The sequence below is a fragment of the Bos taurus genome, chromosome 20, assembly GCF_002263795.3.
Source record: "Bos taurus isolate L1 Dominette 01449 registration number 42190680 breed Hereford chromosome 20, ARS-UCD2.0, whole genome shotgun sequence".
Taxonomy (NCBI): Eukaryota; Metazoa; Chordata; class Mammalia; order Artiodactyla; family Bovidae; genus Bos; species Bos taurus.
The window spans coordinates 36,334,071-36,361,832 of NC_037347.1; the positions used below are offsets into that span (position 1 = coordinate 36,334,071).

Here is a 27,762-nt window from a genome sequence, read left to right on the forward strand (position 1 = left end):
TCAGATTCCAGTCTCGTCCCACTCCTCTGTGTTCTTGCCTCCAATGTCTGCAATATCAGAACTAGTGTGTTTTCTTTTTGGGGGAGCTCTCAATGACCTTTTATATATTCCATAGACACAGAGTCTGCCTAGTTGATCATGTGGATTAAATCTGCAGCTTATACAGCTAGTGAGAAGGTTTTGGGTCTTCTTCCTTAGCCACACTGCCCCTGAGTTTCAACTGTGGTTTTATTTCCACCTCTGCATGTCAGTTGTCCACTGGGGTTTTCTCCTGAGGCTGTCCTGGAGGACTTGGGTTTGCCCCTATGAGGGCCAGGTGTGGAGGTGGTGCAGCTGCTTGGGTTTCAGGAGTTCTGGCAGCACCAAATACTCAGGGGAGTTGGCGGCTAGGGCAGCAGGACATATAGTGCTCTAGAAGGGTATGGAAACCAGTACTGGCCAATACGCTCCAGTATTCTTGCCAGGAGCAACCTCCTCCCTGACAGAGAAGCCTGGCAGGCCACAGTCTACAGGGTCACAAAGAGTCAGACACTACCGAAGCAACCCTGCACGCACAGATGCAAGACTTTTTTTTTTTTTTAACCTGTGGCAGCTCTGCCCCAGTGAGAGTTGAGTGTGAAGGTGGCACAGTTGCTTGGCTGGCGGGGACCCTGGCCAGGAGTTTTGGCCCTATCAGAGTCTTTTTTCGAGCCTCTTGTAGCTGGCAATAAGAAGACCTCTTTGGCCAGTATTTCTCCATAGCTCCGTCCGTTCAGGCACTTAAGAGGGCTCCTTTGCCTGGGGTCCTTCTCTGTTGTTTGGGTGTCAGGCACATAGAGAGGCCCCCCTGGCTGGGGTCCTACTCTGTAGACTGGCGCATAAGGCACTTAAAGGGGCACCCTGGGTGGGGTCCTACTCTGTAGTTCAGTGCCTCTGGTGTTCGATGAACCAGCCTCTCTACTGTTCAGCTGCTGATGGCTCCACCCCCTATGCGTGACTCAGCAGTATCACCTTGCTTCCATGGCTTCACAGACATTTGCCACCACAATCTCCTCCCTCACATCCCCTCAATCTGTCTCTCCACAGTCAACAGCAGCCCTCACCCTGGGACTGCTCCACAATCCCTAAACTCCAGTTTCCAGCTGCTGCACCTTCCAGGGGATCTATGTCCCCGTACAGGGTATGTGTGGCTGTGGCAAGGACTGTCTGATTCTCATTCCATTAAGGCTGCCACAGATCAGCTGTTTCACTCTCAGCCTTAAATGTTTCTCCTCTGACTCAGACAATTGCCCTGATGTGGGGATCATATCCTTACTTCAGTCCCCCCACCCTCTGAGGGCAGGTCCAGTCCTACTAACACTCCTGTTTTTCCCCCTAGTTCTTTCATCCTACCGAGTTTTGCATGGGTCTATATACTCTTTGCTGCAGGTCAGGTACTCCTGTCTGCTCTCAGCTGGTGTTCTGCATGCACTTCTGTGTCTGAAGGTGTATTCCTGATGTATCTGTGGAGAGAGATGTACTCCAGGTCCACCTACTCCTCCACCATCTTGTTCTCCATAACTTTGATTTTTATTTCTGAATAGTATACAGTTTTTTCCATTTTAATGTTGATGGACACTTGGATTGTTTCCAGTTTGGGGCCCTTATAAATAAAATTGATATAAACATTCTTGAATAAATCTTTTGTAGGATAGTGACATTCCTTTCTTTTGGCAATACAGTTAAGAATGGAAATACTTGGTCATAGTATAGGTGTGTGCTTAGCTTTATTCAAGAGTGAGAAACTGTTTTACAAAGGGGTTGAATTATTTTATACTCCTACAAGAACTGTATGAGAATTTCAACTGCTCCACATCCACAACAGCCATTTTTTTACTTTTAATTATTTTGGTATCTCATCATGGTCTGTATTTACATTGCCCTGAGAGGTAATGGAGAACCCCACAGACAGAGGAACCTGGTGGCTACAGTCTATGGGGTCGCAAAGAGTCAGACGTGACTGAATCAACTAAGCATGCATTAATGAGTCTCAACACCTTTTCACATACTATTGGTCATTCATAGATCTCTTTTTGTGAAGTGCCTATTCAAGTCATCTGCTTTTTTTAATTTAAATTATTTGTCCTTTTAATGTTTAATTCATAGGAGTTCTTTTACATTCAGGGGACAAGTTCTTTATCAGATATATGTTTATGAATATGTTCTCCTAGATTGTGGCTTGGCTTTTCTCTTTCTTAACAATGTCTCTTATGAACAAAAACTTTTAATGTTGATGAAGTCTAATTTATCATTGTTTCTTTTATAATTAGTATTTTATATATCTTAAGAAATCTTTATCTCAATATTATAAAAATATTCCTCTATATTTCCTTTAAGGAAACTCAATAGTTTAAGGTCCATATAATCAAAGCTATGGTTTTTCCAGCAGTCATGTGCAGATGTGAGAGTTGGACCACAAAGAAGGCTGAGCACCAAAGAATTGATGCCTTTGAATTGTGGTACTGGAGAAGACACTTGAGAGTCCCTTGGACTGCAAGGAGATCAAACCAGTCAGTCCTAAAGGAAATCAACCCTGATATTCCTACAAGGACTGATGCTGAAGCTGAAGCTCCAATACTTTGGCCTCTTGATGTGAAGAGCTGACTCACTAGAAAAGACCCTGAAGTTGGGAGAGAGAGAACACAAAAGGAGAAGAGGGCAGCAGAGGATGACATGGTTAGATAGCATCACTGACTCAGTGGACATGAATTTGAGCAAATTCTGGGAGATAGTGAAAGACAGAGGAGACTGGCATGCTATAGTCCATGGGGTTGCAAAGAGATGGATGTGATTTAGCAACAGAACAACACAACTTACGAGTCAAAGCTCCTTTTTCCCCCCACATAGGTATGTTTCAGCTTCATCATTTATTGAAAACACTCTTTTCCTTATTGAATTGACTTAACACTGTATACGTATAGGTCTATTCCAGATTCTCTCTCTCTTTTTTTTTTATCAGATTATAGTGGTTTAATAGTGGCCCCCAAAGGAATGCCCAAGTTGTAACCCCAGAACATGCAAAAGTGACCTTATTTGGAAAAATGATCTTTGTACATGTAATTGTGGATTTTGAGATGAGGTCAACCTGGATTTAGGCTAGACCTTTGTCTGTTTACTTGTGTTCAGCTGCTCAGTTGTGTGTGATTCTTTGCGACCCCATGGACTGTAGCCCACCAGACTCCTCTGTCCATATAATTTTCCAAGCAAGAATACTGGAGTGGGTTCCCATTTCCTACTCCACAGATTGTCTTTTCTGTTCCATTGCTTTATGACTTCATTTATCTACCCTGACGTCAATTGCACTGTCTTCATTATTAAAGCTTTGGGTAAGTCTTAAAATCTAATAGTGGGAGTCCTTCACTTTTGTTCCTTTTCAAGGTAAGATAGCTATTTTAGGTCTTTGCATTTCTATATAAATTTTAGAATCAGATTGTCTGTTTCTCCAAAACACCTGCTGGAATTTTGATTGGAATTGCATTTAATCAATAAATCAATGTGGTAAGAATTAACCAATCTTCCCTTGTAGCTCAGTAGGTAAAGAATCTGCCTACAATGCAGGAGACCCAGGTTTGATCCCTGGGTCAGGAAGATACACTGGAGAAGGAAATGGCAACCCATTCCAGTATTCTTGCCTGGAGGATCCAATGAACAGAGGAGCCTGGCAGGCTACAGTCCATGGGGTCGCAAGAGTCAGACACAACTTAGTGACTAAACCACCACCACACTCAACCAATCTTAACAATATTGAGTTTCCCAATTCATAGGCATCATATGTCTTTCCACTTCAGCTTTTAAAATTTTCTATTAGCAATATTTTTATACTTTTCAATATATAGGTCTTTGCACATATTTTACTAAATATATTCAGAGGAAGGTGTAAATGGCATTTAAAAAATGTTTTTTCCAGTTGTTTGTTGCAAATAAGCAGAGACACAAATAATTTTGACTTTTTATCTCTTGGATCTTACAAAGTGGATTTTTAATTATAGTGGGTTTCCCCCCCTCCTTCCTGTTTTTCTTTTTTTTAATTTTCCACTGAATTTTCTATGTACACCAGTGTGTTATCTGTAAATGAAAATAGTTGATAGTTTTACATCTTCTTTTGTGTGTTTATGCCTTTTACTTCTTATTCTTGCCTTATCATATTCACTATCTCCAGTACAATGTTGAATTGAAGGGATAAGAGGGAACATTTTTGCCTTAAAGGGAAAACAACAGTTCTCCATTAGATTGTATGTTTGTCCTAAGTTTTTTGTAAATGCTTTAATCAGATTGGAAATGTTCTCTTTATTTCATCCTAAGGTGAGACTTTTTTTTCATGAACAAGTGTTGAGTTTTATCAAGTGTTTTTCTGCATCTATTAACATGATTGCATAATTTTTCCCCTTTATGCTTTGATGTGGTGAATTACATTGATTGATTTTTCGATACTATACCAAACTTGCATGACCCTACTTGGTCATTATGTTTAATCTTCTTTATATACTGCTATTCGCTTATATTCGCTTAGAATTATTCCACTGATGTTCATGAGGTTCATGGGGTCAATACTTCTATTTTTTGTACTTGCCCAGTTTTGTTATGAAGGCTTTTCTGGACTCATAAAATTGAATGGGAAAATGTTCCCTCCTCTTATTCTCTGAAAGGCTTTTAATATTTATATTATTTCTTACTTAAATGTTTGGTATTATTCAGAAACCAGTGTACTTGGGTCTGGGATTTCCTTTTGGGTAGACTTCTAATTATTTGAATTCTTTAAAAAATATGGGAGTATTCACATTTTCTACTTTTTATGGAATTATAGCTGATTGATTAATACAGTGTGGTGCCAATCTCTGCAGTATACTAAATTGACTCAGTTATACACACACATATATTATTCTTTTCCATTATGTTTTATCATGGGATATTGACTATAGGTCTCTGTGCTATACATTAGGACCTTGTTGTTTATCCACTCTAAATGTAATAGTTTGCCTCTACCAACTCCAAACTCTGTCTGTTCCTCTTCCTCCTCCCCTTGGAACCACAAGTCTGTTCTCTACATCTATGAGTCTGTTTCTGTTTTGTAATAGGTTCATTTCTGCCATATTTTAGATTCCACATATCAGTGATATCATATGGTATTTGCCTTTCCATTTCTGACTGATTTCATTTAGTGTAATAATCTCTATAATAGTTGCATTCATGTGACTGCAAATGGCCTTATTTTTTCATGATCGAGTAGTAGTGCATCGTTCGTACATACCACATCTTCTTTATCCATTCACCTGTCAATGGATATTTAGGTTGCTTCCATGTTTTGGCTATTTTGAAAACTGCTGCCCTAAACATAAGGTTGTATGTATTTTTTTGAATTATAGTTTTATCTGGATATATACTCCTAGGAGTGGGATTGCTGGATCATACAGCAATTCTATTTTTAGTTTTCTGAGAAACCTCCATACTGATTTCCATAATGGCTGTATCAACTTACATTCCCAGCAACAGTGTAGAAGGTTCCCTTTCCTCCACGCTGTCTCCAGCATTTGTTATTCGTAGACTTTTTAATGATGGCCATTCTGACTGGTGTGAGGTGGTACCTCATTATAGTTTTGATTTGCATTTCTCTAATAACTGAACAACATTTCATGTGCCTATTGGCCATCTGTATGTCTTCTTGGAAAAATGTCAATTAAGGTCTTCTGCTCATTCAAATTTTCTATATTTACTTTTAATAATTTCAGTAAGTTGATTTTTGTAAGCAAATTTCCCATTGTTCTAAGTTGTCAAATGTATCATAATAAAATTACTAATAATATCCCCTTTATCACTCTCTTAATGTCTGTAGGGTCTATACAGATATCATCAAATTTGTATTTCTCACTTTTTTGAGGGGTCAGGTCAGTCATCCTGTGGGACTATTCATTTTATTAATACTTTAAAGAATCAACTTTCCTTTTCATTGGTTTTCTTTATTTTGCCTATTTTTTCATATTTTTTATTCCATTGAATTTTGCTCTTTTATTATTATTTTCTTCCTTCTACTTCTTTGTCTTACAAAAACAATAACTTGATTTCTTTTTAGGAATAAAGAAAGAAAGAAGGAGATATATTCAACAATGTCAAATCTTTAGAGCAGTTAACATGAAGAATGAGAAAGTCATTAAAACTGGCAAATAGGAGACCATCAGTGACTTGTTTTATTGTATAAAGGAAAGACTTAGAATCAGACACATTTGAGCTCTGGTAACGGAATCTGTTTTTCTTTTTGACCATCCATTGTATGAGCACAACTTCCTTTATGTAAGAATCCTCCTATCTGACAACACACACACACACACACACACACACAAACTATGATTCTCGAAGGGATATAAAACCTATCTTCCATGACAAACATGGAAAATTCCAGAAATTTACTTTCCCAAGAAAACTTGTAGCTAGGATACAGGCCCATGATCTAAGTTTTGCCAGTCAGAGAATCATAGCTCATATCAGGGACCATGAGAGACCGTCTCTAGTGCAGCAGTAGCTGCAGAAATGGTACCTCCTAGGGAAGCAACAAGACTGGTGCTGACGCAGGCATCCCGTACTCATCTGGCAGTGTCGGCAGTGAGAAGAGCGAAAGCTACGAAGTGCAAAGCTGCCAGAAGTGTCCTCATTCATGCACCTCTGTGTGAATGAGATCACCCCTGACTATATAGCCCTCAGTCTAGGTCTTCAGACTTGCCTGGGGTTCTATGAGTCTACCTGACAACATAATTCATTCTCTGCTGAAATCAGGCGGCCTTAGCTTCTGTTCCTTGCAACTAGGAGACCTGTCTCTTTTAGACTGAATCCAAGCACCATGCTTACTAGCTGAGTGACTGTCACCAGATGGGTGATCTTTGTGCAATGTTCTGAACATCTTTTTCCTCAACTATTAAATGAAAGAAATGGTACCTACCTCAGTGTGGTTATGATTATTATGCAACATCTACAGAGCACCTGAGGTGTAACTGGTCCTAAATAAAGTTAAGTCCGTGAAAATAAAAATTTATTACCCCCTAAAATGTTGATTCAATCTCTTTTAAAATCATTATCAAATCATATGTCATAGATCAAAATGGTGAATAAGAAATTTGAGGGTAGAGATAAACAAGATAGCCTTTACTTTCCAAATTTCAAGAATAAGAAAAGGCAAGCATAAGGTACTAACTCAAGGGGAAGCAGGGTTGAGATAAGATATTTTATCTTTTTTAGGAATTGGAAGACCTGAGCTTGTTTGTAAGATAACAAGAAGAAACTAATAAAGAGTAATTTAGACAGAAAAGATGGTTGACAAAAAGTTGACAGAAGTTCTTTAAAGGTATCAAGGGTCTAGATTAGAATCCTATTTTGTTGCAAAAATATACAGAATTTTACATACTAGGTACGATAAGACACAAAGAATAAGAAGTATTATCCAGGTGGGGGAAGTTCCTGTTTAAGTTAAATCTATACATACTCTGTATCTTGTCATCATAAAATTGAATTGTTTATTGAAAAAGGCAAGAAGCTCTAAAACCACAAAAGTTTTATAGTTATCTCCCATGGAATGTAAACCTTGACTACAAAGCTATGATAACTGCAAATCTTCCTTTACATAGTTGGCGTAAAAATTATATTTGGACACTTTATGTTTACTATAAAAGTAATTTTTGCTAGAATATGTTTGTTATAGTAAAATGGAACTTACTTTTCTAAATTATAATGTACACACCAGCTCTGTGTCAATGGTCAGCAACTTTGTGAACCCACACTGTATTCTCTCACTATGATCTACATGATAGATCCTTTTGTCCTACTTTTCTCCTCAAAAACTTGTGTTTAAAATCAAATTTGTGGTTCTAACAGATTTGCTTTTTTAAAAAAAGTTTATTTTTTATTGGAGTAGAGTTGATGTACAATGTTGTGTTAGTTTCAGGTCTACAGCAAAGTGATTCATATGTGTGTGTGTGTGTATGTGTGTGAAAGTAAAAGTGTTGGTTGCTCAGTTGTGACCCCACGGACTGTAGCCTGCTTCTCTGTCCATGGAAATCTTCAGGCAAGAATACTGGACTGGGTAACCATTCCCAACCCAGGGATCAAATCCAGGTCTCCTGCATTGCAGGCAGATTCTTTACAATCTGAGCCACCTGGGAGGCCCATATGTATATGTATATGGTGGTGCTAGTGGTAAAGAACCTGCCTGCCAATACAGGAGACATAAGAGACATGGGTTTGATCCCTGGGTCAGGAAGATCCCCTGGAGCAGGGCACGGCAACCCACTCCAGTAAATGGACAGAGGAGCCTGCTGAACTATAGTCCATAGCGTGCCAAAGAGTTGGACATGACTGAAGCAACTTAGCCTGCATGAATACATATATATTCAGGTAGATATAGAAATACTTTTTCAGATTCTTTTCCATTATAGGTTATTGCAAAATACTGAATATAGTTCCTTGTGGTAACAGATTTACTGCTAAACACCATATGAAGCTCTTTGCCTATTTTTTCCCCTTCGTCCATTCAAGAGAGCAGTTTTGGTACAGCAGTGGGGATCACAGCCAGACTGAAATGCATTAGGGAGAAAATAGCAGTGAGGAAATGGAGGTAGGCAATTAGCCTCCACTTAAAAATGTTGGGGGTAAATGACAGGGCACAAAGATAAGATGCAAACTCAAGAGAGTAGAGAGTTAAGATAAAAAATGATGTTTAGACGGGATGGCCTGCACTTGTGGGTAAGACAAGGAGCAGGAGCTTGTGCAGAGGGAGGAACTGAAAACTCAAGAGAGAGAAAATAAGAGTAATAAAACAAAATCCAGGAAAAAGTCGGAGATCAAGGATCTATAGGATGGGACTGGTGTTTGGGAGACGTTTTCTTCCTCTGGGAAAAAAAGAAAAGGAGCAAATGGTGGAAATTTTAGGATGAACATTAAAGTGTATGGTCAGATACTTGTAAAATTCCATGAGGAGCCAAGGGCTGAGAAGTGACTTTGACGGCCAGAGGAAAACGGAGAGTGCTTAGAGATTGCTCAGAGGAGAATGCCATGGAGAAGTCTTGAATTGAATAAAATGATTTGAGTAGCAGTGCAGCTACAAATGAAACACCAGTGGATTCAGTTAGCAAGTTCCTTGCTTTTCTCTAGTTACATGTAGGTGTAGAGAATCTGTAATAGCACTTGAAATATTAGGGACAATGGTTTTACCACGAAGCGACAGAGCTTTTGGAAGAACTAAGAAGAAAACAGGACCACACAGAATCAAAATGATGGAGCTGAGAGGGACACCTGAGAGACACAGAGCCCACCTGTCTACCTCCAAGCAGAAAGATGGCTGGACGACCCACTGGCCATGCCTGACAATAAGACAGTGTCCCCTAAGACCTCGAAAATGAAAGAAATGGAATCATCCCTAACATTTAATATTTTGAAATCAATATACAATAGACTGGAACAGAAATATGCATTGCCACCTTCATAAAGGGACTCCCAGACCTTCTAGAGCAGATGGTGTGATCTGACTAACTATATTAACATATCTAAAGAAAGTGTCAAACAGCCTTAGAAACAGAGAAAAGAGCACTGTCCAAAGGGAAAGAGTACCTTGGGCAGTGGACGTTGAGTTTCTGGTCCCATCAGCAAGATCATCCCTAAAACAGAGCGAAAGGAGTGACGTGTGGTCTGTGCTGCCTGCCACTCAATGGTTCAATCATCTGATTTGGTGCTAACCTAGAGCTATTCTCATCATAATTTGGCTTCCTCCAATCTTTCCATAGGGAGACAGTGCTCCAGTCCTTCACATTCAAGTCAAAACTATGACAATTATTTCTTACTGTAAATATATTAACCCGTGACCAGTTTTACTTATCAGTCATATGAACTTGGCTGACATAAGCCCACCTCCAAAAGCCTAGGTGAGCTGATGATGGGTTTCTGAATCTGCAGGGCTGAGGTTAGCTGGAATTCATGAAACGAAGGCCTTACCCTTCAAGTGTTCAGGGGAGATAACAGGCTGGCCTTCCCCTGGTGAGAACCCACATCTACATAGTTTTTCCCATCTTGAAACAAAAACCGGTATACAGCAGATTGGACAAGGTCATGTGTGCTTCACCCTTACTGCCCCTCCAGATGGCCCTGGATGGTAGAGTCCCTTGCTTCAAAGGGAAATTGCCCTGAGGCTGGCAAGCAATTATGTCAAAACTGAGTCAATACCATCTATGGACAGGGAGGCTTGGCATGCTGCAGTCCATGGGGTCACAAAGAGTCAGACACAACTGAGTGACTGAACTGACGGACAGCCTTTGAGGAGCCAGTAGTCAGCAATTTTTTTTTTTTTTTCTTTTTGGTAAAACTCCAGGCTGATGGCTCTAGATTGCATATTTCTTTCTCTGTAAAAGCTTTGTTAAGTTTTGCAGGAAACAGAAAAGAGGAGCCTTCAAAATGCCCACACAAGCTGTGCTCCTGAAAGGTCTTCTGGCCACAAGGTACAATTTTCTCTCCAGGATCTGGGAGGTCTTACCTCCCTAAACAACTGTTTGCAAGGCAGGTGGAATGCCTCGAGGAAGGGATTCAGTTTTTCATCTTGATGCCGATATCTTTGTGCATGACAGCTCCCCCATCCCTCCCCGTGTCCTTTGCCCCGCTGAAAGATAAACACAGGGCGCTTAGCATTTTCCCCAAGTGCACATTCATCGGCACTGACTCTTATTTTCCCCACCTCTGACTTTCATGCTGGACTTTTTGCCTGTGTTGTGGGGTCAGGTGTGGGATACAGGGGAGGGAGGGACTGTATTTTGTTAAGATCAAAACTGTGATTGATCTACCTGGGATTTCGTCTAGCTAAGTAACAGGAAAAGGGATAAACGAGTCCACTAATGCAAACACTTGGGTTGTGGGTGGCCAAAGACAGAGCTGGCTGGGGTGACCCAGGCAAGGAGTGGGGATTAGACAAGAGAGTGAGAGGCAGATCAGGAGCTATGATACAAGGAAAAGTGGAGGCGGAAAGACGTATTACTCCCAAGAAGGAATCTATAAAAATTAGACGCTAGGGGAACAAGAAAGGAGCCTGGACCAAAGGACATGACTACCCAGAGGGGATGTGGAATAGACAGAAATGCCAGGGCAGAAATGTCCCTGGGCTTAGCTTTGAAGAGATTGTATAAAGCCTGGTGGGCTACAGTCCATGGGGTCTCAAAAGACTTGGACACAACTGAGCAACTAAACAACGACAATAACCAATAAACATTAAGATCCAGATATAGTCTGATAGAGGCTCTTCTGTGCAAAGAAAATCTGTTCATCTTTTTTCTTTTGTCGGCCGTTCCTCATGACATGTGGAAATTTCCTGACCAGGGATCAAACCTGCACCGCCTGCAGTGGAAGCATAGAATCTTAACCACTGGATCACTGCTGCTGCTGCTGCTGCTGCTGTCACTTCAGTCATGTCCGACTCTGTGTGACCCCATAGACGGCAGCCCACCAGGCTGCCCTGTCCCTGGGATTCTCCAGGCAAGAACACTGGAGTGGGTTGCCATTTCCTTCTCCAGTGCATGAAAGTGAAAAGTGAAAGTGAAGTCTCTCAGTCGTGTCTGACCCTCAGCGACCCCATGGACTGCAGCCTTCCAGGCTCCTCCGTCCATGGGATTTTCCAGGCAGGAGTACTGGAGTGGGGCGCCATTGCCTTCTCCGACTGGACCACTAGGGAAGTCCTAAGAAAGCCTGTTTTTCTTAATTAGATCTATAAGATCAAAGATATTAATAGCAAAGTAATTTTGTGATCAAACAAACATGAAATATGGCAATTTAATGGATCAAGACAATATGAAGAAGTTTTTAAATGTTAAAACAAATTTGGAACAGTTTTGGTTGTCATTGGAAATTGGCCCAGGGGCCAGAGGGATGTCGGGGTATTGGGTAGGGTTTGTGGTACAGAGTGGGGATTATGGTTCCTTTCTCCATCCTGCTGCTTCAGAGTCTTTAGAAAAAAACTGAGATCCTTCTGACTCCACAAAGAAAGCTGTGCTTCAGACCCAGTGGTGCTATTAGCCAAAGGACTGGGGATCCTTGCAGGGGCCTACCCCAGTGGGTACCAACAGCAAGCCTCGTCGATGACCACAATCAATAGTCACTTGGGCCTCTGAAGTCCAGAACTTTAATAGCCTTAACAGCACTCAATTTTCCACAAGTGCAGCATAACGGTTACAATCTAGACTGCCTAGAATTGAACTCTGGTTCCCGCACTGAGCTACTGCATTGGCCAAGAAGTTCCTTTGGTTTTTAAGTATTAATGAAAATAAAAGACATCTTTTTCCTTTTCACCAAGAACTTTATTGAACAACATATTCACTTTTTTGTTCCACTGCCTTCTGCCATTTTTTAGCAACTTCATAATTTCATCTTCTCAAAACTTTTTATCTTTTCAAGCAAACAACTGTTTCAGGTGACTTTTACTGTCTTCAAGGGATGGAATTTTTTTTCCATTAGGAGAATTTTGTGAAAACCAAAATAAATGGAAATCCAGAGGTGTAATGTCTGGTGATTATGGTGGATGAATCATGACTTCCCAGTCAAGCTGTAACAGTTTTTGCCTGGTCATCAAAGAAACATGCAGTCTTGTGTTACCCCGAGGAGATATTATCCATTTTCTGTTGACTAATTCTGGATGCTTTCTGTCGAGTGCTGCTTTCAGTTGGTCTAATTGGGAGCAGTATCTATTGAAATTATTGTTTGGTTTTCCGAAAGAAGCGCATAATAGAGGACTCTTTACCAGTCCCACAATGTACATAATACCACCTTCTTTGGATGATAAACCACAGCCTTTGGTGGTTCATTTCACTTACCCCATGATCTCTCTCATTCCACATTATTATACAGTACCCACTTTTCATCACTTGTCAAAACTTGTTTTAAAATCAGAATGTTTACTTTACATATCAGTCGAGAATCTCACGCAGAAATATGGTCAAGAAGGATTTTTTTCACTTAACTTCTGTGAAAACCAAACATCAAAGCAATTAACATAACCAAGCTGGTGCAAATGGTTTTCAGTGCTTGATTGGGATATTCTGAATATGTCGGCTATCTTCCATGTAGTATAACATTAATTATTCTCGGTTAATGTCTTGATTTGATTCCTATCAACTTCAACTGATTTACCCCACCATGTAGCATCCTCCAGAGAGAAATTTCCAGCATGAAACTTCGCAAACCAATTTTGACACATCCGATCAGTCACAGCACCTTCTGTATACACCACATAAATCTTTTTTGTGTGTGTTTCAGTTGTGTTTTTACCTTTCTTGAAATAATAAAGCATAATAAGCTGAAAATGTTTTTTTTCTTCTAACTTTTAACATTAAAATGGCTACACAAAAATTCACCGATTTTTGAAAGGTATTTATCTGGCTGTATGAGGTCTTAGTTGTGGCAACGTGGAATCTTCCTTGTGGCATGCAGAGTCTTTCCTGGCAGCGCCCGGGCTTCTCTAGCTGCGGAGTGTGGCCTTCTTCCTAGTTGTGGCATGGGAGCTCTAGAATGTGGGCTCAGTAACTGAGGTGTTTGGGCTTAGTTGGCCCACAGCATGTGGGACCTACCCCAACCAGGGATCCCAACCAGGGATCAAACTCTCATTCTCTGCATTACAAGGCAGATTCTTAACCACTGGACCACCAACAAAGTCTCAAAAAATTCACCAATTTTGATAAGCTTTTTTAAAATTCATGCGGATATCACATTACAACCTAACAAGACTGTTTGGAATGAAGTTAAAGAGAACTGCTAAGTGCTACTAGAGCCATCTTATGGAATTTTGGCCAACCTCATACTAAATAGAGCCACTCTTGTAGAAAGAGGGGCTCTACACCTGCATCACAGAGACACAGTGGTGAATAATTCACCTGCAATGCAGGAGACATGGTTTGATCCCTGGATTGGAAAGACCCCACTGGAGCAGGAAATGGCAACCCACTCCAGTATTCTTGCCTGGAAAATTCCATGGACAGAGGAGCCTGGCCCGCTACCAGTCCATGGGGTTGCAAAGAGTCAGATACGACTGAGCAACTGAGCATGCACACAGCATCAAAGACCTAGGCACATCTGTTCAAGAACTGCCAGCCCCCACCTGGTTCTTTCTTCAGAACCTCTCCTGGTTGGTGGGGCGTCTTTCCCTCACCAGCTCCACCCCTACTTCATTGTCCCTCGCCTGCTGGTTACCTCTGCTGCTGCTGTTAAGTCACTTCAGTTGTGTCCGACTCTGTGCAACCCCATAGATGGCAGCCCACCAGGCTCCCCTATCCATATATATGTATATGAATGACTTTATTATATACCTGAAACCAACATAACATTGCAAATCAACTATACTTCAATTAAAAGAAAGAGTACATTGTGCAATTTTACAGTTGTCGGTACATGTGTGCATGCTCAGTTGCTTCAGTTGTGTCCAGCTCTTTGAGACCCCATGGACTGTCGCCCACCAGGCTCCTCTGTCCATGGGATTCTCCAGGCAAGAATACTGGAGTGGGTTGCTGTGGCCTCCTCCAGGGTATCTTCCTGACCCAGGGATCGAACCTGAGTCTCCTGCTTGGCCACTTATTAAAGGTGTGACCTTAGCAGAGTTAATCCCTGTCTAGCTTTAATTTCCTCCTGAAAACATGGGGATGATATTACTCCTTCATTACTGTTGTGAAGATGAAGTGAAATCACTCGGCATAGCACCTAGACATTATTTATTCCTATTACCTCAAGAGGTGTTGTCAACCTTTAATCCTCCATGAAGCTATGTGGTCCAGTGTTTTTCTAGTGAAGAACTAGCTGGCAGAGTGCTACACAATGGGACTCAACATAAATCTTGGTACAAAAAGAATAACATATTGGGGGAGTCCTAGAGGTGACCAGCCAGAGAAGGCAATGGCAACCAACTCCAGTATTCTTGCCTGGAAGATCCCATGGATGGAGGAGCCTGGTAGGCTGCAGTCCATGGGGTCTCTAAGAGTCAGACACGACTGAGAGACTTCACTTTCACTTTTCCTTTCATGCATTGGAGAAGGAAATGGCAACCCACTCCATATATATATATAGTTGTGTAGTCACTAAGTTGTATCAGACTCTTTTGTGACCCCATGTGTGTATATATATATCCTTTTTCAGATTCTTATCCATTATAGGTTATTATAGGATATTCATGAAAAAAGCAAGAGAGTTCCAGAAAAACATCTATTTCTGCTTTTTGACTATGCCAAAGCCTTTGACTGTGTGGATCACAATAAACTGTGGAAAATTCTGAAAGAGATGGGAATATCAGACCACCTGACCTGCCTCTTGAGAAACCTGTATGCAGGTCAGGAAGCAACAGTTAGAACTGGACATGGAACAACAGACTGGTTCCAAATAGAAAAAGGAGTACGTCAAGGCTGTATATTGTCACCCTGCTTATTTAACTTATATGCAGAGGACATCATGAGAAATGCTGGGCTGGAAGAAGCACAAGCTGGAATCAAGATTGCTGGGAGAAATATCAATAACCTAAGATATGCAGATGACACCACCCTTATGGCAGAAAGTGAAGAGGAACTAAAAAGCCTCTTGATGAAAGTGAAAGAGGAGAGTGAAAAAGTTGGCTTAAAGCTCAACGTTCAGAAAACTAAGATCATGGCATCTGGTCCCATCACTTCATGGCAAATAGATGGGGAAAAAGTGGAAACAGTGTCAGACTTTATTCTTTTGGGCTCCAAAATCACTGCAGATGGTGATTGCAGCCATGAAATTAAAAGATGCTTACTCCTTGGAAGGAAAGTTATGACCAACCTCAGTGAGTCAGTCAGTTCAGTTGCTCAGTCATGTCCAACACTTTGCGACCACATGAATTACAGCACGCCAGGCCTCCCTGTCCATCACCAACTCCCGGAATTCACTCAAACTCTCGTCCAACCTGCTAAGTCACTTCAGTCGTGTTCGACTCTGTGCGACCCCATAGACGGCAGCCCACCAGGCTCCCCTGTCCCTGGGATTCTCTAGGCAAGAACACTGGAGTGGGTTGCCATTTCCTTCCCCAATGCATGAAAGTGAAAAGTGAAAGTGAAGTCACTCAGTCGTGTCCGACTCTTAGCGACCCCATGGACTGCAGCCTACCAGGCTCCTCCATCCATGGGATTTTCCAGGCAAGAGTACTGCAGTGGGGTGCCATTGCCTTCTCCTCACATCCAACCTAGATAGCATATTAAAAAGCAGAGACATTACTTTGCCAACAAAGGTTCGTCTAGTCAAGGCTATGGTTTTTCCAGTGGTCATGTATGGTTGTGAGAGTTGGACTGTGAAGAAAGCTGAGCGCCAAAGAATTGATGCTTTTGAACTGCGGTGTTGGAGAAGACTCTTGAGAGTCCCTTGGACTGCAAGGAGATCCAACCAGTCCATTCTAAAGGAGATCAATCCTGGGTGTTCATTGGAAGGACTGATGCTAAAGCTGAAACTCCAATACTTTGGCCACCTCATGCGAAGAGTTGACTCATTGGAAAAGACTCGGATGCTGGGAGGGATTCGGGGCAGGAGGAAAAGGGGATGACAGATGATGAGATGGCTGGATGGCATCACCGACTTGATGGACATGAGTTTGAGTAAACTCCGGGAGTTGATGATGGACAGGAAGGCCTGTCGTGCTGTGATTCATGGGGTTGCAAAGAGTCGGACACGACTGAGCGACTGAACTGAACTGAACTGAACTGATAGAGTATTGAATAGAATTCCTTGTGCTATACAATACATCTTTGTTGTTCATTTGTTTTATATAGAGTAGTGTGTATCTGTTAATCCCAAACTCTTAATTTATTCCTCCTATCCACCCCCCTACCCCACCTCCAGACAATGTACTCTTAACTGCGGGTCAAGGTCAAATGAGTTTGCTTCACACTTGGGTGCTAGATTAATCTGCTTCCTCCTTTATCTGGCCCTGGAGGAGCGGGGAACTTTGTAGACAGCTACACTGGCCTAAGCTCAACTCAGCGCTCTCTTTAGGGCTCCTGCCTGACTATTAGAGAAGCAAAGGCCCCAGGGGCAAAGCTGTGCTCTCAGCAAATGTTCTTCCCCAGTTTTCCCCAACTGCTCCATTCAGCACATCCTGAAGGCAAGGGTAGCAACTTGGGCCAGACTAAACAGGAGTCTGTGAGGATCCAAAAGGACTATGCAATTTAAATATTAGTGACGCTCACGTGATAGTGGAACATGAGCCCCTTTTCAGTGGATGGAAACAACAGAGGTAGATCTCAGTTAGCAAGAACTGGTTTAACTATAGCCCCAAACAACATTGTCTCTAAGACCGATGTATGAACAGTGCTATAAATTTAAAAGTGAATTTAACAAAATGTGAGGATGAAATTCTTGCTTTTTGTCCTAAAAATCAGAATTTCTAGTTGGTTATGACTCTGTCAATAAGATACTTGAGACCAGGGCTGTGATGATCAACCATTGGCTGATAAACTTCAGTTAGTATTAATATATGGTTGCTTAACAAATGAAGATAGTCTTATAAGCTCCTTGATATAGATTGATACATATATAATCTTCAGAACAACCCTGTTAGATTTTATTATTATCTCCATTTTGCACTTGGGGAAATTGAAGCTGAGAGGTTAAATTTTGTCCACAGGCTTCCCTGGTGGCTCAGATGGTAAAGAATCTGTCTGCAGTGCAGGAGACCCGGGCTTGATACCTGGTTCAGGAAGATCCCCTGGAAAAGGAAATGGCAACTCATTCCAGTATTCTTGCCCGGAGAATTCCACGGACAGAGGAGCCTGGTGGGCTACAGTCCATGGGGTCACAAAGAGTCAACGTGACTGACTAACACTTTCATTTTTCATTACATTCAATTATTAAGAACTCTCTTGATTGCTATGGTAGACTGACTGCAGAAATAGCCCCAGTTTTTCCAAAAAAACAACTGTATTTGCATCCCTTGAAATGTGACTGCCACTTCAATTATAGGATGTTGAAGCCTATTTCTCTGTCTGTTGAATTGAGACTGGCCTTGTGACTTTCTTTGACTAATAGATATGGGGGGAATGACTGCATGTGGTGTCTAGGCCTCTAGAGGACATGCATGTTTCTGCCTTATCCTTTGAATGCTTTCTTTTACCTTGGGAACAAGCCTAGGCTAGTCTGATAGAGATTGAGGGGCCACCTGGAACTGAGATGAATCATCCTAGCTGAGGACAGTCTAGACCAGCCAGCCCCTCTCTAGCCCATCAACCTACTGACTGTAGATCCACAAGCAAACCCAGCTAAGACTGGCCAGCCCTGGCTCAGACCAGCAGAACTGTCCAGCCAATCCATAGATTAATGAAAAAAACAGTACATTGTTGTTTGGGCCACCAAGTATTAGGGTGATTTGTTATGCAGCATTATTTTAGCAATAGATAACAGATACAGTTGCCTCCCCAGTCATTTCTTCTCTTTGCTTTGAAGGCAAAACCTACTTCCCACTACAGAAGTTTAAAGAGTGTATGTTCACTTTTCAAACTATTTTGCAGTTAGAGTGATTCAGTTCTAGCAGATATACAGGGAAGTCAGTATGGTAGGAGGATATGTGGGGAGGGAAATAATACTGAGAAACATTTTCCTTTCTGAAAAGAAACTGGCAGTGAGATAGTGAACTTCTCCTTTCTTCTCTATCTGCTTTGAATACAATCATTAAAAATAGACATTGGAGCAACAGTAGCCATTTTGTGATCATGAAGCAAGAAGCCTAGGAACAGCAATCTAACACATTGGAAAGAATGGAAAGTTGAAAAGATCCTAGGTTTCTGGCCACATTACTCAGTCGCAGAAACTGGCTAACCTTTTGACTTCTTTATTATTTAAGTGATTGTGTGTTAGCTAAGTATTGATACATGTGATTGAACTTTGAACAAACACATTGGAGTCCAGGTCTTGGTGCTAACATTTATGCAAATAAGAACGAGTGACCTCTCTGGAAAAGGCAGCCTTGCCCAGGGCATGCAGCCTAATGAGCAAACTGGGGGCTGGATCTCAGGTCCCTTGACCAAATGGCCTTGTGTAGTGCATAACCTGCTCAGTCATCCTTGGTGACCCTGCTGGAATTCTACAAATTCAGGATGTTTTTAGGATGCTTCTTCCAGGATTGCCTGCAAACCCCAGTGGGAATTCATTTACTGTTTTAAATGGTAACAAATCCTTGGCTGTTAAAGCTAAATTTGATTTGGGAAATAGTCAAAATTATTTGATCCCAGAGATGGCAACAATGAAAGTGTGCCAATGAGATCTCCTGCTGCTGGGAGCACAATTGACTAATGGCCCCAGTTACCGCCCCTTGGGATGCACTGCACTTATGCCATTTGGTTTCCAGACAATGACAGCATGATGGGGAATGAAGGCAGGCAGACCCTTCTCAACAAGACCTGGGACTCAAGGGCTCCCCATCAGCCTGGCTGAACATTTCTCAGAACTGTGCTGTGGCTAAGATTCTTCTCACCCAGGCCTTCAATTCATTCTTCTCTCCTTCCACACATGTCAGACCTGCAATACAGTCTCAAAACTCTTCATGCTTTCCTTGCTTCCACCTTTTCCTTGCACATCTGGCCTCTTCTTGGCATCTGCTCAGCAGATCCAGCCCATAGTACCAGGTTTAGTGAAAGGATGAGGGGCAGTCATCAACCTGTTTAACAATGGCCAATTTCAAAGTACCAACAGTTTAGCAACTGGCTCAGGGCTTTCCTGATAGCTCAGTTGGTAAAGAATCCACCTGCAGTGCAGGAGACCCCGGTTCAATTCCTGGGTTGGCAAGATTCCCTGGAGAAGGGATAGGCTACCCACACCAGTATTCTTGGGTTTTCCTTGTGGCTCAGCTGATAAAGAATCTGCTTGCAATATGGAAGACCTGTGTTATATCCCTGGATTGGGAAGATCCTCTGGAGAAGAATAAGGCTATCCACTCCAGTATTCTGGCTAGGAGAATTCCATGGACTGTATAGTCCATGGGATCACAAAGAGTTGGACATGACTGAGCAACTTTCAAGGGAAATGTTAGAAGTAGCTATAAAATAAAATGACTTTTCTGATATAACTGATAAAAGGGACTCAATGAATATTGGTTAACTATTGAATAAGTGCAAAGGTTTTAAAATAAAATAATGTCATCTCCTATAGTTTTGCCTAAATGTCTACTGGCTTGGATGCACAAGGTGGACCTCCAAGTTATTCTTGTTGCTGCTACTGTTGTCCAGTCACTAAGTCAAGTCTTACTCTTTGTGACCCCATGGGCTGCAGCACATCAGGCTTCCCTGTCCTTCACTATCTCCTGGAGTTTGCTCAAACTCATGTCCATTGTGTCGATGATGCCATCCAACCATCTCATCCTCTGTTGGCCCCTTTTCCTCCTGCCTTCAATCTCTTCCAGCCTAGGGGTCTTTTCCAGTTAGCTCTTCAAATCAGGTGACCAAAGTATTGGAGCTTCAGCTTCAGCATCAGTCCTTGCAATGAATATTCAGGGTTGATTTCCTTCAGGACGGACTGGTTTGATCTTGCAGTCCAAGGGACTTTTGAGGGTCTTTTCCAGCACCACAATCCAAAAGTATTAATTCTTGGGGAATCTCCAAAAAAATTTCTCATATGTGTTCATCTTATTCTCACTCTGCTCTGGCTCCCACTTCATTTACATCTGCCTGGAAAACCACTCAAAAAAGTCTTATGGCTACTACTGTCCATCTTGGGAATACCAAACCCCAGGGACCACTGAAAGAAGTTCCAAATCTTCTAATTTCTCTTGAACATGAAAGGGTCCAAATCATATAGGGAGGCCAGGAGAGAAGATGGGAAAGAATGATTTTCTCTCCAACTCCATGCCACAGTTTTTACTTGAACCTACCTGTACATCTCTCGTGACTAGATAAGGAACACTTCATCAGAGTCTGCTACTAAGCCCTTTTATTCACCTGGATCTCAAAATCAGTCCAAGGGACCAGGTAAGGACAGACACCTTCCACTCCAGCTAAAATTCTAGATTTCCATCCTCCTCTAAACTTCCTCAGCCCTCCTCCCTAGGTGACAAACAATGAAACTAAAGATGCCCTGAATATGAAATGGTATATTAACTTTATTTTCTTATATTCTGTATTCTTAATGCTCTGGCATCAGGGGCCTTGCTGATTCTGGAAAATGCCCCTCCCAAGACTAGCTAATTTCCAGAGACAGCAAATAACTCTGTTGAGAGGCTGTCTTTCATTTAATATCTTCAAATGTCTTCAAATTTTGTCTCTAAAATGAAGACAACTGCTGATATAATTACATCAATTGAGAAGGTGTACATGAGATATTGTATCAACAAAATAGAGCTATCTATTCAAATATAACCAACCAATCCAGAGTCCAAACTTGCCAACTAACACCTTTCTCCTAGAGCTCACAGGTTGAGCCATATCCCCCTGCCCTAATCACTCCAGGGCCAGGTACAAGGCAACTAGGGATAGTCCCTACATCCTAGAACCTGTTGAAATTATTCAAACTAGCCAGTCCTAATCTGTCCAGCCTGCTTACCAGGCCTGGTCCATTCCTTCCCACAAATCCACGATAAAGGCTCTTGCCCATGTTTTCCGCTCATTCTTCCCGTCTCCTGAATAACTCTGGTGCTTCCCCAAGTGGCCCTATAGGACATGACATGCCCCCTCCTCTTGAGAACTGTGACAAACTACCTTTTCAATGGTCATTATTTCCAGATCTGTTGGCCTCAGCATACCAGACTAATAATAAAACTACATTTTAAAACAAATGGATATTGGGGAGATTTCAGTGGAGGGCATCTGCACTAGCAACAGACAACTCCCAAATTTTTGTTCTGTTTGAACAGCCCTCTTTCATTTACAAAGTACATATCTCAATTGCTTTAATTCTATCAGCAACTGTCTTCATTTTAAAGATAAAATTTGGAGATATTTGAGCAACAGCAACATTACTGAAAGAAATGTGTATTTTCTATGAGGATGTGTGGAGGTATAGGAACAGAAGGACTAGCTTGAGCATCGTGGTACTGGTTTTAAAGAGGGCTCTAGACACACACCAATAAAAAGAACAATCTCAGCCTCTCATACTTCCTGAGAACCTCCTATGTGCCAGGGACCAATATAGATCATTTTCATATATTAACTCATTTAATCCTCATATCAAGCTGAGGTTAATACCCAAGGTGCCTACCATTATTTTCCCTGTTTTATAGACAATCTGAAACCAACTGCTCAAAAATTGGTTTCTGTCATACAATAGTAGAGCTGCAAACAACTTCAGAGATCAACACCCCCCATTTTACAGATGAGTTAAATATGTTTATGCGTTCTACTCCACTGGAAGACTTTGTCATTTTTGAGCACATTCTCCAAATATGGCATATGTACCCTGATCTTGCCAATAGTGAGTTCTGACTCCTGTGACCTCGAGTCCAGCTGCGTCATACAAGGGAAGTGACACCTACTATAATAATCTCAAACCCCATAATCCATCACACATAACTCTGAATGTACTAAAGGGAAGTGTGTTACAATAACCAAACACACCTAGTGTATATCCCAAGGATTGCCTAAATATTTCCCATTTACGCTATTTTGAGAACTGGCTTCCAGCCCAGTTCCGACAACAGTGTTCAAGATTAAGTGGAAGGCCATGTGAGCGTGGTAAATGAAAATACAATTTTCCCCCCAAAGGGCTATTAGTTATGAGTTTATTTTCTTGTGCGTGTGAGATCTCTTTCTAAGCATTTATGAAATATGAACTTTGCAATTGTCTCACTTACTGGAAAAGTATGTGCGTCCTATGAGGTTTCTAGAGGACAATGGTATGTCAACTCTCATCAGCCTGCCTTCAGAAGATTCTGCAGAAGCTGGGCCCAAGAGCCCCTCTTAGACTACCTCTCCCATAGCAACCGCCTCACTCTTGGCAAAGGCACAGACTCGCTGCTCTACTCAGCTCTGGCGATGTCAGTCGCCTTAATACACTAAGGGTCCTAGACAACAGCCATCTAAAGAGAGCTCAAGGGGCAACAGGAGCTCAATTCCTGGGCACAGTCCTACTGTTTTTGGATTAGAGCCCTTGGTGGCATAGCCCCATCTTTGGGCACAGCCCATTTTGATTCCGTTGGCCAATGATGATCTGATGCATTCATTTGGCTGGAATGTTCTGAGCAGGATGGTAATCAAATTTCGATGACTTGGATGACCCTTATCATCTCTCCCACCCCTGCCTGTTTCTGCACCAAGTTTAAAGCTTATAGGAAAGTGGAATACTTGGGATATGATATTTTCCAAGATTGAACAGCTGGCTTATATCTATTAAATTGCAGCTTTAAATGAATACGCTCTATACTTCCCACTAAACCAAGGGAAACAGCAATGTACTGAGAAACTGGAAAGATTTCTGAGTTCTTTTAGATTATGCCTAAAGGCTTATATTACAGTTCTGAAAAAGACCAGGATCTTGGTAGTGAGTCACGAGTGTGTATGCCAAGCAAATTCACCAGGTTCTTTGACACAATGTAATTGTGCTTTAAATTCTCCCAGTTAGAATATTTACGCCACTGTCTAAAACAAAATTATAGCTTGGAGTTCAATCTTCAGACATTCACTAATGGCTTATCATCTATTGTCATAGTTCAACATGCATATTCATAATTAGTATGCAACATTTTCACAGTTACAGGATGAGTAACTGATCCAAGTAGTCGTTCCTCTAGTGTTCACGTTATTACTTTATCCATTTCTGGTGAAGCCAGGATCATAGCAGCATGTCTGTGGTCAGCCCCTTCCTTACCTCCTACCCAAACTCTGACCTGAATCTGTAAGTTTAGGGGCTCAAGAAAGAGAAAAATTCTAATAAACCCAGAAAATATCATTTATTAAATCCTCAAAGTCTATGTATATCTATGTATACATCACAAAGCCTCCTCCGCAGGCAACCGCCTGGCAGGATGGATCAAGCAACATGCCCACGATTCTTTACTGAGGCCCTGCTGTAAACTAGCTCTAAGGTCCCACATGAACTGGGACCAATATCAAAAGCCAGGGAGCTGGTGACTCTTTAATGTGAACTTTTTTCCGTTTTGCTTTGCTTTGTGTTTTCAATTCTATAGACATGGCATGAATTTGAACCTGCAATGCTTGGATCAGACTCTGAATAACTAAATGCCTGGACTGGGAAGATGTGTCAGATCCTTATTCTCTGCTTCTGCTCTGAGAAAAGGCTGTGCTTTTTTCCAATGAGTGGCCTAACACAGTGAGGCAATGACTTCTGCATTTTCTGGCAGGAAATATGAAAAAGAATATATATGGGAAATGTGTGTGTGTGTCTGATGGGGTCTTTCTCTCAAGTGATTTTTCTATCTTTGAGCCTCCAGGATAGAGTGGTCTAAACTTTCCAGCTCTGCTTATTTGCTAGGTTCTAGGATTCATTTTCAAGTTGGGGCTCCAAAGCCTATTTTCAACAAGATTTTTTAGTTATTCTTCCAATGAGGTTTAAAGCAATAAAACAGAATAAGAACACGTCCTTGAAGGAGGAATCTGCTCCTTTACTCTTAATGCTGTAATTGTTCACAATAAGGGTGTGGTGAAAGGACACGAAAAGGAAAGTTCAGCTTAAAAATGAGAAGACAGAGGGAAGGAAATGTAATCTGGTGGTGGATTTAGATGAGGATTAGCAGCTGTCCTGACTCCTTTGATGAAGGGCTTAACTAATAGCAAGAAGAACTGAGGATACATCTTAAGAAAAAGCTTCCTGACTATTATAAGCCCTGGCAGTGTCTTCCCAAAAGGGATTTCCCGATGTACATCTGCTTGTTTTTTGTTTTTTTTTTAAAGTGTGATGTTGTTTGTGTAAATTGGGTTTTTGTTGTTATTATTCATTCTAAATTGTAGAAGTTTTAGACTTTCATGTTTTTTCATCATTACTCAAGCAATGCATGTTCATTAGAGAAAAGGTGGAAAATACTGATAAGCAATGAGAAAAAAATTATCTATCATTCCGCCACCCAGAGATAAACACTCTTATCATTCTGAGGCATGTGTTTTCAGACATTTTTCTCTGGGAGACTGGTTAAGTAAATGCTGGTACAGTCATAAAATGTAGCTTTTAAGAAGGATACACACATGATACACCGACTTTGGACCTTGGCCTCAGTTAGTGTTTATCCAAAATCTGCTCTTTGGTTTCATCTCTGACCTTGGCCTTGGCAAGTGAAGGAGGTGAATGCTAACTTCATCACCATCTGGCAACCTTGGAGTCATGCATGTTCAGTGATCATGTGATGGAATAGATTACCATTACATCTAGCTGATAATAATGTCAGTAACTTGAATAAGACATAATCGAGATTCCAGTTAATACCTGAATATTTACCTAAAAATATACATAAGCATTTTAGATATAACCTGGAGGGGGAAATCTCTTATTTGCAGAGAATTTTATATTGAAATTCTAACAGCTGGAGTACAAATATTACATGTGTGTGTGTGTGTGTGTATGTGTGTGTGTATGTGTAGGGAGAGTAATTATGAATAGTTAGAAAGATTATTAATTTTATGCACTAAAATGATTATTAGAAACTTTCAAAAGCTTAAATAAGGGAATGTTTTGCAAATATTGAACTACAAATACACCATTAATATAGAATAAATTAATGCAAATATTAATAGAGAATGAACTAGCCAGAAAACTTAGGAAGATTATGATATCCTTTCTGAACAAAATGAATAATAACATTTTTAAATGTCCAAGTTGAAAGTAGCCCTTTCTTCAGTATTGAAACATGCAGAATAATGACGGAAAGAACCACTTAACAGTTGTCAGCTCTGAGTGACTATTATAATGTTCCCAGAGGATAATAACAACTTTTAAAATTTTGGACTATTAAATATTAATAATCAAACTGTTATAATTTAATCAGTTGCATACAATTTCTTGTTTACTCTTCTAGCCCAGGAATCTTTCAATGATCCTGATATTTGGCTATTAGAGCCTCTACTTCAACAGAATACATACTTTCATCCTCAGTCACTTGCTGTTTTGAATTGTAATCAACATGCCCCAAGCATAGAGTACATTATATGTTTGAAACAGAGAGATGTATGTCTGTTAGGATGCCTTCAGTTACATGAAATAGACATTCCTACCCAAATGGTTTTAAAAAATTAGGATGAATAAAAGAAATTATTGGCTCACATACCTGAAGAGTCCAAGGTGGCACATAATGTTAGCTTCAAATCAGGCTTCATTTCAGGCTCAAGGCTATGAAGGGAGCCTGGCTTTTCTCTCACCATTTCTCATCTCTACCTCTCGGCTGCATTAGCTTTAACCTTGTCTCCCTCTTTCTGCTGCAAGGATGGCTGCCAGCAGCTCCCAAAGCTGCTTGCCTCTTCCTTGGCAAACAGATAAAAATTGAGTCAGTCTTTGTCCCCACAGTTTGCAGCAAAAGTCAGAAAGTACACCCGGCTAGACGCTTCCTTGCATGATGTTTTCACCTCTGCAACATCACTGTGGCCAGGAGGACACCGCATGACTAGTTACTTTAATCAACCAGCTTCCCACCCCTGGAGGTAGGAAAAAAATCAAACCAAATGGTACATTCCCCAGAGGAATCATGGGACACTGTCACCAAGAATTAGGAGAAACTGATGTTAGCCCGCAAACAGTAGGTGTTAACCACAGTGTGGAACCATGTTTTCCATTGTTCAAATAAGATTATGAAGTGATATATAGGGCATGATTCCAATTTTAATGTACAGATGGCAATGAAAACTTTTGTCTTCATTTATTTAACCAATCCCATCTTACTGATTTTATAGTTGTTTTCACTGTTCAAAGTGATACTTCAACTAGTACAATTGTACATTCAATCTTACATTTGTATAGAATGATATTCTTGGAATAAATTGCTAAATATTGAATTGTTGACTCAAAAAAAATCACAGTTTAAGGTATTTAGACATCCTGCCAAATTGCCTTCCCCAAAAGTTATACTTTCATCAGTGGTATATGCATTGTTAGCCTCCCATAACCAACCTCACCAACAAATAGTACCACTCATCATTTCTACAGGAAAAACTAATATTTCATTGTTTAAATAAGTGTCTTTTTGAGCACTATCAAAGATGAAATTATTCTGACATTAGTTATCTACTGATATTTAGTTTTTATGTATTAATGTTTAATGAGCTATCTGTTGATATCCTGGTTCATTTCTCAGTTGGCCTTTCATCTTTATTTACATGCTAAAATTTTATCTGTCATATGTTTTAATTTTTTTCTCACTTGTCATTTTCCTTTATACTTTGTTTATGGTGGGCTTTAGTTGATTTTTTATTGTTCTGCTACATAAAAGCTCTACATTTTGATGTAATCAAAATTATAAAATATTTCTTTTTAGATTGTTGTCTTAAACATCTTTTTGAGCAGTAATATTTTCCACACCAATTATCTCTATTTTATTTTATATTTTCTTCTAGTACAACTATTGTTTCATATTTTATTTTTAAATCCTTAATTCATCTAGAATTCATTTTGCTGTAAGATATGAGGTCAGGCCATAAAGCTACTTTTTTCTAAGTGGCTAAACAGAATTCCTAATGTAGCTGTTAAAAAGCCTGGTTATTAAAAGGGCTGGCTCTGGAGCTAGACTGCTAGGTTTGTGAGCTCTGAAAGTCAGGCATCTTATCTATGTCTCATCTATAAAACAGGTATATGTTTGGGGTGGTTTTGACAGTGAAATGTGCTGAAAAC

At 40.7% G+C, this 27,762-nt stretch overlaps 1 protein-coding gene across 1 annotated transcript in view; it reads right to left on the reverse strand.

Moving 5' to 3' along the window:
• EGFLAM (EGF like, fibronectin type III and laminin G domains) overlaps positions 1–26,542 on the reverse strand; it is a 392,874-nt gene extending 366,332 nt beyond the window's left edge. The window contains exon 1 of the mRNA XM_059878754.1: positions 26,210–26,542. The gene's annotated coding sequence lies outside the window, so the exon portion shown is untranslated. The remainder of the gene's footprint in view (positions 1–26,209) is intronic.
• Positions 26,543–27,762: the final 1,220 nt, after the last annotated feature.